Here is a 19,506-nt window from a genome sequence, read left to right on the forward strand (position 1 = left end):
GGGAGGGTATAAGAAGGGGGTTATGTGAAGAAAGCTTCATGAAGGGGTCCCCTGAGCAGTTTTTTTTTTTTTTAAGAAACAAGAGATTCTATAAACCAAAGGATTTTGGATTATCCAATATCCTGGAAAAGCAGTAGGAATCAGTGGTTAAAAACCAGACCATATTTAAACCACAGTCAACAAATCAGTGTATTGTCTTCATTTTTCTTTAATAATCCAAGCTAATTGAATACCAATGACCAAGTCAAACGTAAAGATCATCAGAGAATTTAAAGCACTGCTGCAGGTTAAAGTATTCCAATGGGCAATATGAAATGCTATTTGTTCTTATTTATAGAGCACAGCTAATTCTATGACTACTGAAATGACATTTGGTATTTAGATTGTTTCTTTATTGTGGTTTCCCACAATGTTTATACTTCTTATGGTTGGTTACATCTTAAATTAGAAAATAATTATATTGAAAAATAGACTGAAGTTAGATATACATAAGCACAATTCAGACTCATAGAATCAATGCCAAAGTTTATTTGTAGTCAGCCCATGATCACCTTCATTTCAATTTATTCTTCATAGTATCTCATGAATTTAGATATTCATAGGAATGAGTCAAAATTTTGGAATTAGCACATTTAAGAAATTGTCTATTTCATTTTTCCCAGGGCCAACTATTGCATCACACATAGCAATGACAGTTGAAAATGATCTCAGCAGTCATCTAGTCTAATCCCCTCGTGATACAGGCAGGTAACTGGGTTCAGAGGTTAAGTGATTTGTCCAATATCACAAACCTCACTTGCCCCTCAAAAGTCATCTACTGAGTGGGGTATACGAGTCTGAAGCCTTCTGGACTGTCCTCTGCATAACTTCTATCCACATTGGCCTAGTGACAAGTTTACTAGATGCTTTCTCTGTGTCTAGCCCTCTCCTGAATGAGGCTGTAGGGAGGAGAAGGGAAGAAGACCTGGTCTCATCCCTTGGGGGAGCTAGAGAGATATGCTGCTTAACCTGCTAAAAAAATTAATAAATGGAAGAGAGGAAAAAAAGTGTTACAAAAAGGATAGAGAGCTGGGCTTGGAGTTAGGAAGAACTGGGTCCAGATGCTGCCTCTTTCTCTTATTCACTTTGTGACTTTGGGCAAGTCACTGAAACTCTGTGCCATCTTCATTACAAAAAAATCTTTATAACTTCGAACACTGGCAAAATTCTAGACTCTTAATGTATGGATGAATTTGAGTCATGATAAGTGAGAATTTAATACATTTCAATTCATGCTATTTTTGAATTTATAATTATGTAAATTATGGTCATTAATTCCAACCCAGTGAAAATATACAGTGGAATTTCAAATAATGTAACCACTTCAGGAGATCCTATCATCAATCTAATCTGGACCTCCCTCTATAATGGAGTGATAGATCATTTGGGACATAATTTAGTTCCTTTCCAAAACTTTTATTTCAATTATACATGCATGTACATATGTATGTGTGTGTGTATGTATGTAAATGGATTTTAAAGGAAAAGAAGGTGGAAAGGCATTCCTATCACAGAGAACTGTATGAGCAAAAGCATGATAGAAGGAAGAATAGGGCATTGTTTGGGAACAAGGTCTGGTCCAGTCTGACTAAAGTACTTATGAAAGTACTTTTTTATGAGACTGATGCATGAAGGAAAAAGGGATTAGATTAGAATGTTAGGATGATACTAGATTGAGGTACTTAGCCCAGTATGAAGACTAAGCTAAGCAGTGTGAGCTCCATAACAAAAAGCCCTTAATGTTTGGAGGGACTTTAACAGGATTTTGCTTAGCACAAATGAGCCTAGCAACTGATGGATGGATGGAAGGGGGGGAGGTGAAGGGGAGAAATAAGTAGGGAAAATAATGGAAGATTCCAGGCAGGGAGTAAGGAACCAGGGTGTCAGGGTGGTCCCAATGAAAATAGAGGGGAAAGCAAGGCTGGGAAATCTGTCTGGAGGTAGGATGAAGAATTGGCAGTGGTTTTGATGCTGAGGGAGACAGTGAGCTGATTCAGACAGTTCTCAAAAATAGGGGAATGAATGAATCACAGTTCCTCTTATTTTAAAATGATTAAATCAGGAGGGACTGATTTAAGAAGGATAATTATAAACTCCTTGTGGGATATAGGGAGTTTGAGGTTCTGAAAACCCATCTAGATAGAGATGTCCTAAGATCTGAAAGTGTTGTGGTTTGAGTAAGTTAAATTATGGGGGGGGGGTGGGAAGGAGGGCAGCTAGGTGGCACAGCAGATAGAGCACAGATCCTGGAGTCAGAAGGACCTGAGTTCAAATATGAACTCTGACATTTAATAATTGCCTAACTATGTGACTTTGGGCAAGTCACTTAACCCTATTGTCTTGCAAAAAAACAACAAAAAAAACTATTCCCTTAATATTTTATTCATTTATATCACTGATTTTTATCTTCTTTCTAATTTAGTTTTTATTGATCCTTTTTTATTTTTATTTTTACACACTCTGACTGTGTCCCTACCTCTCAGTACTCACTAATACTAAAGGTAGTAGAAGAGATAGACTAGCATTGTTAATGGAAGTTCCTCCTTCAGAATGGCCTAGATCAGTGAAATTCCAAATTCATTCTCTTATCCTTTAGATATTGATTATATTTACTTTTAAAATTTCCACTATTTAAAAAATAAATTTTCTTAAATGGTTCTTTTTTTTAATTTTCAAAGGAATTATATTTACTGTATCAGTGTTATTAATCCTTACAAAATAATTGATTTTGTTTCACTGATAACACACATATTTCATTGTGTCTAGTCTGAGGAAGAGGGGAAGGGGAAGGAGAAGAAACATGGACAAGCAAGAATCCATTTACTTCTTATGGTGAGCTCCACTTTCCCTGCAGGCCACCAACTGAAGAATCTTCTATGTTTTATTGATGAAGGAATGATAAGATGGAGCAACATGACTAGAGAGCAGCTCCTAAGAAAAGCCCCTCCTTTCCCTCCCTGGGACTTCTTTAAAGGGTGAAAGGAAAGACTTTCTTTCCTCTCCTTATCTCTCACATCAGAAACAATGAGTTGCAGCTTGCCCAGGCAAGCCAGAGAGAGGTTGGAATCTCTGTTCACTTCTGCCTTTTCATTCCTCCTGAACATGTCATTGACTAACAGACTGAAGAAGTAAGCATTTTTTTTCCCTTGGTACTACCCTGACGGGTAGAGATTTCCCAAGTTCTGAATCTCTCCAGAGGGAGATTTCTGCAGAAGTCCCCTTACCCATAAAAGAGAATGGCCACCTCTGAACTGAAGGCTTGAAGAGGGTCATGCCAAGAGGTCTAGACCCATACTAAGTTATTCAAGGCAGATCCAAGGTTCATTTGAAATGCCTATTCAGAGATACAACTCTGCATTTTTAGCTTACAAAGTCAGTTAACTAGCATTTATTAAATGGATTTATGAGACTGATGCATGAATTGATAGAGCTAACTCAGTGTTTGGGTAGCTGCAAAGGAAGGTGGGAGAAAAGAGATAGTTAACTGCCACCAAAATGAAGGTCTATCCATAGGCCATTTTGGTGGCAGTTAACTATCTCTTTTCTCCTACACTTTCCTTTGCAGCCACCCAAACTCTGAGCTAGCTCTATCAATGCATGCAGGAGAATATTGTACACATTAATGGCAATATTGTGAAATGCATCCGCTATTAAGTCTGAATGCAGGGTAGAGCATACTGTGTTCACTTTAAAAATTTTTTTAAATATTTTTTCTTTCTTTCTCAAGACTTCCCCATTCCCTTAGGTCTAATTCCTCTTTCACAACATGTTTAATAAGGAAATATGAAAAAACGTATTTATACATATACAACCTATATCAGATTACTCACTGTCATAGGGAAGGGGGGAATGGGAATAGGAATAGGAAAATGTGGAACTCAAAAACTCATAAAAGGATGAATGTTGAAAAAATAAAATATAATTCATTTTATTTTATCATTTTTACCTACCTCAGAATTCATGGTGATAGACAAATGATGAAGCAACAATTAGTCACAACCCAGCACAAATGCAGTCTAGGTTATAGAGTCATCTTCTCACTGGACTGAAGCAGCAGCAGGGTCTAGGCATTATCTTTCAAGAAATTATCAAGGAAAATTACCCAATAGTCATGACAAGAGGGTAAAATAGAAATTGAAAGAATCTGCCTCCTGAAAAAAATAAAAAAATCTTTTATTGTGAAAGGATCGTCTCATATCAAAATTGGAATTGCTGTTCTACATCATTTCCCTAGATCAAGTTGTCACATCCTTTTGCTCCTTAAGCCACTACCTGACCTTCCTTTATGTACTCCTACATTAAACCTCCTCAGCAGGAGTCACCAAAGTCTGAGCCATTGTTCCAATTCCTATGTCTTTCCCCTCAAAAACCAAAAGTGGGGAATATGTGGCAGTTTGCAGCTTGAAAGCACCCCCCTCCATGATAGCGGTTCACAGCAGTAGTACCTCCATTCCTTTTGCAGGTTGAATCCTCTCCCCAATCTTCCTCCCATCTGGTGTGTTGTAAGAAACAGTAGCTAAAAACCCTCCAAGTATGAGCTAGAAACCTTCCAAGTATGACATGTGATTAGCTATACTCCATGCCCTAATAAATCTCCCATGGTCTTTATGGGCAAGGGACTTCCTCTTGACCAGTGCAATCTAACCTATCTTTATGACTTTTCACCCTTAGTCAAATGTCATTATAGATGCAAACCGATGCAGTTGTTGATGTGCCCAGGAACTAGAGTTGGACATTCCCCATCCAACCTCCAACTCCTCCCCTGGGCAGAGCTTCCATCTTTAACTCATCCCAATTCTTTCCTTGGGTGGAGTTTTCATTTATTTTCTTCTTTAAAGTCAATAAAAACTCAATAAATAAATCTACTCAATCAAATAATCCCTATTGGTTCTGTTTGTTTCTTTTTTTGTGTGTGTCAATAAAAATTTTTCTCACTAAGAAAAAGACTTGGCCTCTCAGATGATACCGCTGCAGCTCTTCCTCAGCAATGGCAAATATTTAACAATCTACTTTCCTACTGCATTAAGGTAGTTGGGAGGCTCACTAGCCATCAAGTCTTAAAGAATTATCAAATGTCATTGCTTTGCTCACTGCTCACACAAATCCTATTGTTGCCAGCAGAAGGTTCTCTAGTAAAACTTCTAAAAGTGATACATCATTATCCAATTATTCTTAACATCATTTTGAAACATTTAAGCCTTATTTTCTACGGCGGGTGTATGTGCGTGCGTGTGTGTGTGTGTGTGTGTGTGTGTGTGTGTGTCTTGTAACAGGCAGATGATTAGGATGACTACCCATTTACTAAACTGTTTAAGAACTATATTTCTAGCCTGAATATATTAGACCTTGCATATTTTATTATAATATCTCATATGTTCCATCTCTAGTCTATGAGATAATGACTTAATATTGTATTTGTATCTTGTTTCACAAGATTTTTTTACTTTTGTCTGATTAGTCCTTTGGTATTCTGAAAGGAGCTATTCCAGATACTTAATCTTACATATGACTATGAAATTATTACCAGATAGATGACAAGCCCAAGTACTAATTTATTTATAATTATACATTTAGACTAATAACTATAAGATCTTACATGCTTGAATTATGATCATATCATCTACTGATTATTTGTTCTAATTATAGAGCTTTGTTATAAAAGAAAAAAGGAGGGACATGATAAAGCATCATACTAGTCCTTCAACCCTAAGATTTAAGGCACATAGCAGGATCAAGCACCCTTTAGCTCTGTTTGACTTTAGGTAAGAGTTACAATTGACAATCAATCATGTAATAACAATTTGACTTCATAGCCAGACTCATGAATAAACAAGTGGGAAACATTTCTGTTCATAAAGAAGTAATTGGACCAAAAGGATTCTCCATTTAGCTATGCTAAAGTCTTCTTGACTTTTTTCCAAATACAGACCTCTACCTGTAACTGTTCAGGATAACATTCCCTCTGAGTAGCTTGTGGGATTTCTCTTCTTTGGTGGATTACTAACTTAATGATCTATCAGACAATTATACCTGAATTTAAAACTCAAAACACTATTAGTTGTAGTCCCAAGAACTTTTACCTCAAATGGCAACTTTCATTAATCACATCTTAGGGCAAGATACAATTATTTTTATTGTCTTAGAGTTACAATAAGCAATAGAAGTTTACCAGGAATCACATACATTTAGGAGATTTCACTAAATATCCTTCATTTGTTTTTCTTTCCTTCCTGTCTTGGCCTTAGACTCATCCTACTGTAAAGATCAATCATTAGAAATCATTTCCATATTATACACAAAGTTGTATATTCTTGGCAAGTCAGTTTCATTTTTGAGGAAATGCATAACTGAACAAGCAGTTTTTTTTACCCTGAGACTGATGACCTTGTCTACACAGATGGTTTACCCAAACATGGCAATTTAATAAAATAAGGGGAATTAGCACCATGGGCATTGTATACTGATTACAATTAAAACCTATATAAAGTCATCATATATGAAGCAAATATATCTAATAAAGAATAATAATTATTTATATAGATCTTTCTTTATACTATGCATTGCCCTATATCAGTACAATACTCACAATATTCCTGGTAGGTAAGAGTTTTTATTCCCTTAAGATTAAAACTTTTATTCCCCAAGAGTTAATTTAATTTCCCAAGAGTTAATTTAAACTGATAATTTTTTTTGTTAATTTACCTATCACACTATAATTCTTTCTCTCAATTTGGTACAATTCAGGTGTTCATCAAAATATGGAAGCACTGAAAGCAATTTAAAAGATCTTTAGCAATTATAAAAAAATTTAGCAGATTGATCTATACAAATGGCAATTAGGTTATAATTCACAGAAGTAACAGCATCTTCAAGTTGTTTTCTTAAGTGAACTCTTCTTGAATGACTGAAGAACAAGACAAATAGCAGCCTTCTTCAACTCAAATTCTCAGATTCTGTCTCTGAATTTTTTTCTTAAAAACTGCTTGGTTCACTCTTTCTCACAAATTACACAGCATCCATAGGAGGAGTAAGGTTAAGAATACCATAATAGTCATGAGCTCTTGCGTAAAAACCATGGGTGGCAAAGGTTTAACTTAACAGCAGCTGCTCTGGAAGGCCTTCTCTCCCATACAAAATGATTTACTCTAAAATCATCAGTTCTACTTAATCTTAGTGATTTCTCTTGGAATTTTCTCCAAATTATCCTGTATCTTCAAAATGTCCTGCCTGTTCATAGCTGTTTGCTTTTTGTGTTCTCCATTGGACTGTGAGCTCCTTGAAAGTAAGAACTATATTTTTATTCCCTTTGTATTCCCAGGGCTCAGCACAAAAGCAGGTTCACAACAGATCCTGAATAAATGTTAATTGACTGTTCCAAAAAGGCAAGGAACATCTTCAGAGGTTTTTTGTTTTTTTCTGTGGGGCTCATCCTGCTTAGCTTGGCCTTGATACTAGAGTAAACCCCCCTCAATCTGGAGCCATCCAATCTCTCTAACTTGATCCCTTCTTCCTCCATTTGCCCTGTGCTTGGTCAAACTGTATCAGACCTTGTACCCTAATAATGTCCTACTTTTCTTGCTGCTAGGCTGAATGAACTTCCTCCTTTTCCTACATTAAAGTTCCTTTCAATCACCACAACCTCTAGGAAGCCTTCCCTGATTCCTGTGTCACAAATACCTTCCCCAGCAGTCTTTACCTCTCATTTCATTTTGCATCTCTTATGCACTTATATGATTGCATATTCTAACTTTTTTTAGGACGATGGGATTAAGTGACTTGCCCAAGGTCATATAGCTAGGCAATTATTATGTGTCTGAGGCCAGATTTGAACTCAGGTCCTCCTGACTTCAGGCCTGGTATTCTATCCACTGTGCCACCTGACTACCCCCAAACTGTATATTCTAGTTATGTCTCTTGTTTTCTTATTTCAAAACAAGGTACTGGAGAGCATGAGGGACCTGTCTTATCTAAACTTTCTATCTTCTCCACCAAAGTATAGAGAACTGTACATAGGAATTGCTAGATAGAACTAAATTATGTAGGATTGAACTGGATATATAAATTTATATAATATATATACATATATAAATATATGTATTATATTAAATTACATAGAAATCAAAGCTTTTGTAATTGAATTAAATTATTCCTCCAATAATTTATCATTTCATTATAGAAAGAGGTTCAGATAAGTTTGATGAAAGAATCTCCTGCAGTCACTGAATTATTTGAATTTGCACTGCATATTTCCATTGGGAACCAAAGACCATATTTTACATAATTGTGAATTTAAATAGTAAGAATCAAAATAAATTAAATTTGTACTAATCAGGACCCATGTATGTACATCAAAGCATTAAATGGTCTCTGATTTTATCAATGTGGGCAGTTATAAAGGTCTTTTGTAATGAATTTGGCACAGAGAGTTTCAGTGACTTGCCCTTAGTCACACAGACAATAAGATTCAGAAGAAGCATCAGGACCCAGTTCTTCCTGACTTCATTCCCAATACTTCATCTACTCTGTCATCCACTCTGTCATATTCTCTTCCCCTCTGCATATGGAGGACATAAGGGAACAGTGGAGAAGAACTGAGTGATTCCCAATTCAGAAATCACCAAAGTATGATCTTGTGCAAAGTTCCCACCCCTCTGTGATCCATTTTCTTCATTTGTTAAATGAGATGGGGGCTGACTCAATGCTCTTTAAAATCTTTTCAAGCTCTTACAGTCTGAGATTCAGAAAAAACCCATGATCTAGACAGGACCTACCTGCTACCTATAGTTCAATGCAAGCTTCATCATAATAGTCAAGTGACTGGATATGGCAAGTGTATGAACCAGAGTCAGAAACCTGGACCTGCTGTATCCTCAAGATCACCTTCCCTGCAATTTCAGCAGCTCCATCCTCCTCTGGAACTCAGCACCCTGGGATTCCTCCAACTTCTTTCTGGGGTACCTGTGCACAAGGGTCTGGTTGTTAAGTCACTTCACAGTCATGACCCGAGGATCCATGTTGGGGGAGACTTCACAGGAGAGTGAAGGCCCTTCTTGGCTTGAATGGGTTGAGCAGGACCAGACACTGAGAATGGTCATTCTAGAACAGAGCAGAAGAAAATCAGAGAATAATATGGGCGGAGGATAAAGAGTATTTGTGTGTATTGGTGGGGGGCCCAGGAGATAAAAGTCTGACTTTTGGATCAGCTGCTGCTCTGCTGGGTCTATCTTCTAAACAAGTCACTTAACTTTCTGTGATCCCTTTATAGATGAGATGTTCTTTCTCCTGACTACTTTGTATCATTAGAAAGGGAGAGAAACTGGATTCTGGAGGGTTAGGGATGGAGACAGGAAGGCAACACCTGCTATCAGTAGCCCTAAGGGAGGCATGACATTAGCCTCTGTTCTCCCACTGCCCATAGGTAACTTACAAGTTCAGAGGGAGTCCAAGTTCCTGGGCTTTATGATTATGCAGCTGTGTTAGAAGGAGGTTGAAGAGAGACAGCTGAGGTCTCTATGAGTTGGGAATTGGGTGTCTGTTCATCTGGATAGATGGATAGGTCTGTCTGGTGTCCTATCTTTGGGAAGAACCTGATCCACTCATTCCTGAGAAGATGTTAAGTTGGCCACCTTCCTTTGCATTTTTTTCATAAATTCTGTTACTCTTGACCTTTTAGTCCTTCTTATGAATTATGTTACTATTTTTTCTAGCTCAATAAAGTACTTTTTGGTAGTTTGATTGGTATGGTACTGAATAAGTAATATAATTAAGTAGAATAGTCATTTTTATTATATGTTTGACTTACGAGCAATTGACATTTGGTCAATTATTTAGATTTATTTGATTGATTTGTAATTGTTTTCATATGGTTTCTGAGTTTGTCTTGACAGGTAGACTTCTAGGTATTTTATGTTGTCTACAGTTACTTTATCTTTTTTCTTTCTTTTACAGTTACTTTATTTTTTTATTTTATTTTATTTTTTTAGTTTTTAGTTTTTGCAAGGCAATGGGGTTAAGTGGCTTGCCCAAGGCCACACAGCTAAGCAATTAAGTGTCTGAGATCGGATTTGAACTCAGGTACTCCTGACTCCAGGGCTGGTGCTCTATCTACTGCACCACCTACCCACCCTCTACGGTTACTTTAAATGAAATTTCTCTTTCTATCTCTTGTTGCTGTGCTCCATTGGTTTTATACATATATATATATATATATGTATCCTAATGATTTTTGTGGATTTCTTTTATATCCTACAACCTTGCTAAACTTGCAATATTGTTGCAAATAGTTTTTTAGTTGATTTTCTAGAATTTTCTAAGTACACCATCAAATCATCTGAAAAGAGTGAGAGATTTGTTTCTTTACCTATTCTAATTCCTTCAATTTTGATTTCTTCTCTTATTGCTAAAGCTGATATTTTCAACACAATTTTGAATAGTAGTGATGATAAGGGGCATCTTTATTTCAACCCCTGATCTGATTTGGAAAGTTTGTAGCTTATCTCCATTATAAATAATGTTTGCTGTTGGTTTTGGATGGCTACTTTTTATAATTTTAAGGAAAATTCCATTTATTTCTATTCTCTCCAATAGGAATGGGTGCTGTACTTTGTCAAGTTTTTTCAGTATCTATTGAAATAATCATTATTTCTGTTAGTTTTGTTATTGATATGGCTAATTATGCTGATAGTTTTTCTAATATTGAATCAACCCTTGTATAAACCCACCTGATCATAGTGTATTGTCCTAGTGATGACTTTTTGTAATCATTTCACTAATATGCATTTAAAATTCATTGGGGAAGTTGGTCTATAATTTTCTTTCTCTATTTTGACTCTTTTTGGTTTAGGTATATATATATATATATATATATATATATATATATATATATATATATATATATATATAATGTTGATAATTGAAATTGCTTCATTGTCTATGGTACCTTTTAGGAAGATGCAGTTTCCTTCCTATCTCTTTTCATAAGATCTATTTTTGCTTTTGTTTTGTCTGAGATAAGGATGGCTATACCTACTTTTTTTTTCTTCAGCTGAAACATAATATATTCTGCTCCAGCCTTTTACCTTTACTCTCTACTTCAAATTTGTTTCTCATAAGTAACATTATTGTAGGGACCTCTTTCAGGAGGTGATCAGTGAATTCTTTCAGTGACCATTTCCCCTTCTGTTTGTAGGATATAAAAAGCAGTTTTCCTTGATGATTTCTTGAAAGATATTGTCCAGGCTCTTTTTTTGATCACTGCTTTCAGGTAGTCCAATAACTCTTAAATTATCTCTCCTGGATCTATTTTCCATGTCAGTTATTTTCCTGATGAGGTATTTTACATTTTCTTTTCTTTTCTTTTCTTTTCTTTTCTTTTCTTTTCTTTTCTTTTCTTTTCTTTTTTCTTTTCTTTTCTTTTCTTTCCTTTTCTTTTCTTTTCTTTCTTTTCTTTTCTTTTCTTTTCTTTTCTTTTCTTTTCTTTTCTTTTCTTTTCTTTTTTTTGATTTTGCTTGACTGATTCCTGATTAGAGTCATTAACTTCCACTAGCCTCAGTCTCTTCTTCAGGTCTATTTTCATCAGTTAGGTTTTGCATCTCCTTTACCTCTGGACAATTATACTTTTAAAGGATCTGTTATCTTTTCCATTTATTTTTGCATATGCCTAGTTGTATTTTTAAAGGATTTGTTATCTTCTGTCAATTTTTGTTCTCTTGCATTTCTTTGATCAATTTTTCTACTTAATTTTTAACATCCTTTTTGAGCTCTTCTGAGAAGTCTTTTTGAACTGAAGATCAGTTAATATTCTATGCTGCTGCTTCATATGTAGTGCTTTTTTCTGCAATCATCATCTGAGATGGTATTTTGCCTATCCTTATCTACAAGGTAACTTTCTATAATCCCAGCTTTTCTCTTACCTTTCTTATTCTCTCTGAATTTTGTTAGTGGATGCTGTCCCAAATTTCTTGTGTTGGGGAGGGGCCTACTTGCAGACTTTGCTTTGAAAACCCTTGCTCTCTTGGTTGGCCTGCCCACAGTGAGAAAGTCAACAACAATTTCACTGGCCTGAGACTCTCCAGGTTTGGAACACCAGTGACTTACTGTCTGTTTTGAACTGTCCAGTCTAATTGCACGATTGAATGGGTTACTGGGGTGCTTGTGTCAGATCTCTCCTAGCTGGCCTTCTGTGCCATTGGTCTGCTAAGCCTGGACTCCAGTGGCCTCTGTTGCAGATCTCTGTAGCTGAGAATGTCTGACTGATCCTTACCATGTCCTGCTGCCTGTGACCACTAGCTTTCAATTTCCTGTCCTGGACATCCTACTCCACCCAAAAGACTTTGCTAGAAAATATTTTGTGTGTTCTATTCCTCCAGAATCCATCTAGAGACTGAATTAATGTTGTTTCTGAGGAAACCTGGGAGGGTTTAAGGAAATGCTTGAATTCTCTCCACCACCTTGGTTCAGGCCCCCAATAACTTTCTTAGATAAAGATGGATGTTTCAGTCATTCCTGTCTTTGTCTGTTTTAAGGAGTTCTCTTTTGTACCTCTTTTTCCATTTAACCAATTCTGCATGAGTGCTCTTATGAATCCACTCACAAGTGAGTCTTGTGAGTCACAAGACTCTTGTTAGTCTTTTACCACGTGATTAATTCTGTTTCTTAAAGGTGTTATTTTCTTCAGTATTTGGTGTGTCTCCTTTATCCCACTTTTGACTCCCTTTTCATAATTTTATAACATCAACCTCATTTCTTTTTCCCATTCCCTCTCTTATATGAGTTCTAAAACTCTTTTTGAGCTCTTCTAGTAAATGTTATTTTGAGGCTTTGGATATACTTCTTTTGATATTATTATCTTCTTATGAGTTTCTGTTTTGATCTTCCCTATTAACATAATAACTTGTCATGTTTGGGTTCTTTTTTGTTGCCTGGTTTTCCTTTTCAATTTCTTCTTGAATTTTAACTTTATATTAAAATTGATCTCTGCTCTCAGGGTGAGGGGGTATTGTCTCAAGTTTCAGGTTTTTCTTGCTACTATATTAGGAGGTAATTCAAGGGATCTGGAAGTTTTCCTTGCTTCCAAGGTAATATGCTGTAAGGAGAAGTGTAGTCATTGCCATCCCAGCCTATACTCATTTCTATGAGCAGCAATAAACACTCTTTTCTGCCGTCAAATTATTAAAAAGGTTTCTACTCTCCTGAAACTCTATTCTCTAATAATCTAGTATTTTTCCTTGGACTAGTAATGGAACTCAGAATTTACCAGAAATGGGTCCCTTGTAAACTCCTGACCACTTGTCCTTTTCCATTATCATCTGTAAGTTGAGAAGTGTGAAGCTACCACTGCTGCTGACTGAAGTTCCCTTAAATCTTGCACAGGATTGTGGTCCACTTAGACCCCAGTGAGACAAACCTTTCTAAGTTGTCTTGGGCTGTAAATTGCTTCTCTCTTATCTTTTTTGTGGGCTCTGCTAATTCAGATTGTTTTGCAGCATCATTTTAAAGTTCTTAGGAGAGGAATTTTGGAGAATTCAATGAATCTTTGCCTTTATTCCATGACTTTGATTCCTCTTTGTTGTCTTTAGATATCTATAAAACCAGTACTTCGGCATATCTGCATGGCACCTGAGGTTTCAAATACCATTCTGTTGACAGGTATGTCAACTTAAGACTCTCTGAGACAGAAGATGAATGGTGATGGTAATGTGAGAGGATCCAAATCAAGGTCTGGGAAGCAGGAACCTGGATTAATGGGATTTGCTTTCTTTTGTGCCCTTTGACCAAATACCAGTAACATCTCTACAGCAAAATCTATATAAGCATCAAATTGCATATCTGTAAAATGAAAACTATAATCCTATCACACCCATATCACATTAATAATAGGAAGGAAATAATTATTTGTCAGGTGCCTACTTTGGCCATTTGTCAGGCTCTCTGCTCTGGGCTTTATCAATATTAACTCATTAGAGCCTAATAACAACTACTCAACAACTCTAGGAAGTAACAGTTATTATTAGAAATGTTTTACAAATGAGGTAACTGTGTCAGACAGAGGTGAAATGCTGTGCCTATGTGATAAATCCAGTAGATAATCAGAAGTTGTAAAAGAACTCGGGTCTCTACTGACTCTAAGCCCAGAGCTAGATCCACTGTGCTTCCAGCTACCACTTTTTCCTCTAGTGGTAGTAGCTGTTGTAGTAGTTATAGTAGTTGTAATAGTAGTAGTAGCAGTAGCAGTAAGTAATGGTGGTAATGGTGGTAATAGTAGTTGTGGTAGTAGTAGTAATTAGAAGTGGTGATGGTAGTGGTGATAGTAGTAGTAGTAGTTGTAGTAGTAGTAGTTGTAGTAGTAGTAGTAATAGTAGCAATAGTAGCAATAGTAGTAGTGATGGTGGTAGTAGTAGAGGTAGGAATGGAGGTATTCATGGTGGTAATGGGGGTAGAATTGGTAGTAGTGCTAGTAATAGTAGTAGAAATAATAGTAGTAATAATAATAGTAGTGGAAGTGGTTGTGGTAATAGTGGTAGAATAGTGGTAGTAATAGTAGTGTTGGTAGTGGTGGAACTAGTAGTAGTAGTAATAATAGTAGTAGTAGTAGTAGAGTAGTAGTAGTAGTAGTAATAGTAGTAGTACTAGTAGTAGTAGTAGTAATAGTAATTGTGGTCAGTGTCACCTTAATAACCCTAGTGGTGTATTTCAAACAGTAACTGTCATTGTCTTCCCAGTCATTCTGCCTAGGTTTAGAGGCTCCCCATCATTTGATCCTCAGGTTACTTTGGTCTCTTAGACATTAGGAATCTCATTTATTGCATCTAAAAATCCTTCTCTTTCTCTGCAAAACTTCCCATGTCCCTTTTACTGTTGAGTACCAACATTCTTGTCCATATAGGGTCACAACCTCAGTGTCATTCTCACTGCATCCCATAGACACAGGCAGTTGTCAATGCTGGAAGTTTCCTTCTCCACAACATTTCTCATTTCCTAACTCTGCCCTCCTCTCAGGTAGCCCCTAGCTTCACCCTCATCATCTCTTCCTTGGACTAGTTGTTATAGTCTCTCACTGGTTTCCATAGATCAAGTCTCTCCTCTTCCAGTTCATTCTCCTCTCAGCTGTCAAAGTTTCCCCCCCCCGAAAATTAGGTCTGACTGCAACTCTCTACTCAAGAACCTTCAATGGTTCCCTGGTACTTGTAAAGCCAATACCAAAGTCTCCTTTAACACCCTCCAAACCTTAATATAGTTTTGAAATATTGTTATTGCTTAATATATCTTTGTCAAAACTCAAAAAACAAATGTGATCCATGGAGAGTCAGACAAAAGTGAAATAAATGAACAACAGCTTTACAATACATTTTACAAATATCTCATTTGACCTTCACAACAATTGTACAGGGTAAAAGCTACTATTGTCCTCATTTTACAGTTGAGGAAACTGAGACAGATGTGGATGTTTCCAAGGTCACATAGCTACATATCATCTGATGCTAGATGAAAAGTCAGGTTTTCCACCCTATTAATTGAAACAAATATGCTCTAAATAGTTATTCAGCAAATCATTAATATTTAATTTAGGATGTGTATTGCCTTGTGCTTTCCCCAGTCATGTGCAGTTCCCCCCCATAGACCCCTTATTATCAAGGACCATATGGTCTTTTCTTATCTTCCCAAAAGCTTTGGCTTAGACACACAGGAAGCTCTTAGTGAATATTTGTGGATGAACTGATTGCATAGAATGTGGGCAGAATCCAACAGAGAAGTCCTTAGCCTCACCAGAGGATCCTCAGTGCAGGAGGCTTGGGTATCAGTCCAGGTCTGGTGCATTTTGTGGGGGTCAATAACTATCCCAGTTTTCTGATGTGAGGGATGTAGGTTTTTTGGTCTCCACAAGGTGTGGAGGGTAAGGAAGCAGGGTCTTGGCATTTCACCTCTGTCTGATTCAGTTTCCTCATTTGTAAAATGTTTTTAATAATAACTATTACTTCCTAGAGTTGTTGAGTAGTTGTTATTAGGCTCTAATGAGTTAATATTGATAAAGCCCAGAGCAGAGAGCCTGGAACACAGTAGGCACCTGACAAATAATTATTCCATTCCTATTACTAAAGTGATATGGGTGTGATAGGATTATAATTTTCATTTTACAGATATGCAATTTGATGCTTATATAGATTTTGCTGTGGAGATGTACTGGTATTTGGGCAAAGGGCATAAAAGAAAGCAAATTGTAAGAAATACAATTCAAAGGGGAGTAACCCCTGCCAATCATAAAACTGGAAGGTCCAAGATTATAACGAATCTTACCCCAACTGGTCTAGGTTGACCTAGGGTTTCTGACTTACACAACTGTGTTTGCACAATTAAGTTCATGTATAGTAAACTGCATGCCCCCTATGATAATTGGGACTCATTAAGGTAACACATGTTGTATGATCAGAGAGGGATAACATGTTAGAGACATGTCATGGGATGGGCCGATCCCTTAGGTTGTAATCCTAATGATGAGAGTGTTTGAAAACTCAGAAGGGAAAGGAAAAAGTCTTCCAAAACTATAAAAACAAACATTGTTGTACTTTTACTGTGCCTTACACTAGGGGGCACCTGTGTCTTGCAAGATTGAAAATAAAAAGCTTAATTCTTCTCTCACTCCAGCAAATTTATTTTTCATATTTATAACATATGAAGTTCAGGTCAGAGAGCAGTTCCCTCCAGCCTATCAGTGAAAAGCCTAGGTCTGATTGATCACCCTGTGGGAAGAGCTCCAGGTGGTTTAGAAGTTCAGTGGGACCTGGGCTTCCATCCAACAGGAGAATCATTTTCATTGTTTTTGATCTTTGCTTAATTTAAGAGAGAGAGAGAGAGAGAGAGAGTTGAGAAAGGTCCTGAAAAGCTGAGACCAAAGGGGCCCTAAGATTTTGTCATCATTGTTCCTTATCTTATTAAATCTGTAAAATTTTGTATTTTGGGATGATTGTGATTTTCATCAGAACTTGTGGGATTATAAAGGCTCCTGTACTATTGACAGCTCTGAGATTTCCCTCTGAATTGATGATTCCTAATTCCTAATTAATAATTACCAAATTATTAGTGTAAGGCCTCTTTAATATGTATGAAGGCCGTGATTGAGGCAATGACTGGTATATGAACTAGGCAATGTCTGGTATATGAACTTACCATTTGGAGTATGCCTTATGTGATTTGGCTGTATTTCTGACATCCCAGGAACTAGTCATTCCTGGGGAAGACAAAACAGGATTGGGAGGACTAGCTATTCTCCCAGTGCTGATGTTTAATAAAAATAAGCGTTACAGCCCCATAAATGGCATTTCCTTAAAAAATAACATATTGATTCAATCTATACCTGAAGCCAAAAGGGAATTGGATCCCATTCAACTTAGATGGCTCTGAGCCTTCTTTGTCCTCAAAGGTATAATATTTCTAAGCCCCTTCTCCTCTCTGGGATCTCATCCATGGAGGAGACGTCCTGCCTCGAATCCTCTCCCATTCGGAAACTCATAGGCCGACATCCCAGGGATCCCCCAGCCCCAAGAAAACGAGTTGGTGCTCCTCCGATTTGGTGATGTTTTCTTTATCTTTCTCTTCTACTTTTATTAATAGTATTAATAATTATTTGTCTTTTATGTATTATTTGCTGTATTGGATGTTATTGTAAGCAATCTATTCCTTGCATTGTGTAATTAAATACTTTCATTTTCACTGATGTCAGCGAGAGTGTCATTTACAGGAACAAATCCAAACCTCATTAAAATCACAATACACCCTTCTGGGAAAGGAGAGGAAGGGAAGTTGCTCATGGCTCCCCAGAGATGCAAGAAGATTGTTCTGAACTGGGAATAAGAATTTAAAATGGACACCTGCCTGTTGGGTAAGGATGCAACTATTGAAAATGGAGGGGGAAGCCAGTTGACCTAATATAGAAGAACTCAGGTGAAAATGGCAGGGGCCTGAGTGTGGGAGAAGCCATTCTGTGTTTCTCTCTAGTTGGGCAAAAAAGTCTCTTTATATTGCCTACATAACTGGAATAGTCAGTGACTTGAAAGTATCAGACCTGGGATTCTCTCTGTCTCTGAATCTGTCGTCTCTGTAAATGTCTATCCATTTGTCTATCTCTCTTTCTCTCTCTCTCTCTCTCTCTCCCTATTTCCTTCTACCTGAACCATAAACTGAACTGGGTAAGGAAACAGGGCCTCAGGCCTCCAAACATAGCTTAAGGTATGGGCAGTGTCTATTTCTTAATCTTTTCACTTCTAGACCTAGACTGTGGATTCCTAACTCAGACCCAAGCCAGGGTGACCTAGGAGGGAGAATCCAGGTCTAATGTTGCTGCCAGCAATGAAATGAAAGTGCAGAAGAGCTTGTAACACTAGGGGAACATCATTGGTAGTGTTGAACCAATGTCAGAGAGGCTGAACACCCCCAAGGCCCCTTAAGGTACCAGAGAACCCTGAGATGCTGAAAGATAACAGACCCGGTCCTCAGTGAGTGGGGCCCTGAGAGTCACGGTGACAGAAATGCTGACCCACAAGTTGGTTGTGAGGCTCCATTGAGACAATGTTTGGAAAGTATTTTACATTCCCTAAAGAGCTGTGTCAAAATCAATAGTATGAATGTCTAGAGGGAATCTCTGATCCAGACAGAACCTACCTGCTACCTGAAGATCAAAATTGGTTTCATTGTAAAAAGTGCCTTCCTGGAAACAGTAGGTATACTGACCAGTATCAGAGAGCTGGACCTGATTGATGCTCAGGGTCACCTTCCCCTTTCTCAGCATCTTTGTCCTTTCTTGGAATGCAGGGGCCTGAACTTCCTTCACCATGTCCCCCATCCAGAACAGATGTATACCACAGTCATTTCCTGAGCATCCATCTAAGGGGAGATGTGACAGGAGAGCAGGACATCCTCTCCCCCCAGGTCAGGATGGGCTGGACCAGAAGGCCACATATTGTGAATGTGGAGTGGAGAAGCAGGAACAAAACAGATTAAAATCAGAAAACATTGGGGTGGTGGAGTCACTGTGGCCTCCAGAGTAGGGTCAGGGCAGCCTAGGACCATGAAGTTCTGCATGTGGTCCTGCTCAGGGGCTACATAGTGAGATGGTCTGTGAGATGGAGCCTCTCCTTACCTCCTTAGATATCCAGGGAGGCAGGGCAGCTGACTGGGGGCTGAAAATTTGAGGTGAAGGCAGGAAGGCAACAGCTTCTGTCAATGGTCCCATGGAGGGAACAGTCTCTGCCCCACCACTGAAGCTGCCCTCCTACAAAAGCAGAGGAAGACCAGACTTCTGGGCTAGTGGGGGACTTGTCCTCATTCTGTGACTTTGCAGCTGAGTATTTAGAAGTAGGTTGAGCCAGAGAGCTGTGGAAGATCTTTGTGTGATAGAGCAGTGAAGTTTAGTGGAGGAGGAGGAGGAGGAGGAGGAGGAGGAGGAGGAGGAGGAGGAGGCTGATTATGGAAATA

The sequence above is a fragment of the Macrotis lagotis genome, chromosome 1, assembly GCF_037893015.1.
Source record: "Macrotis lagotis isolate mMagLag1 chromosome 1, bilby.v1.9.chrom.fasta, whole genome shotgun sequence".
NCBI classification, from domain to species: domain Eukaryota; kingdom Metazoa; phylum Chordata; class Mammalia; order Peramelemorphia; family Peramelidae; genus Macrotis; species Macrotis lagotis.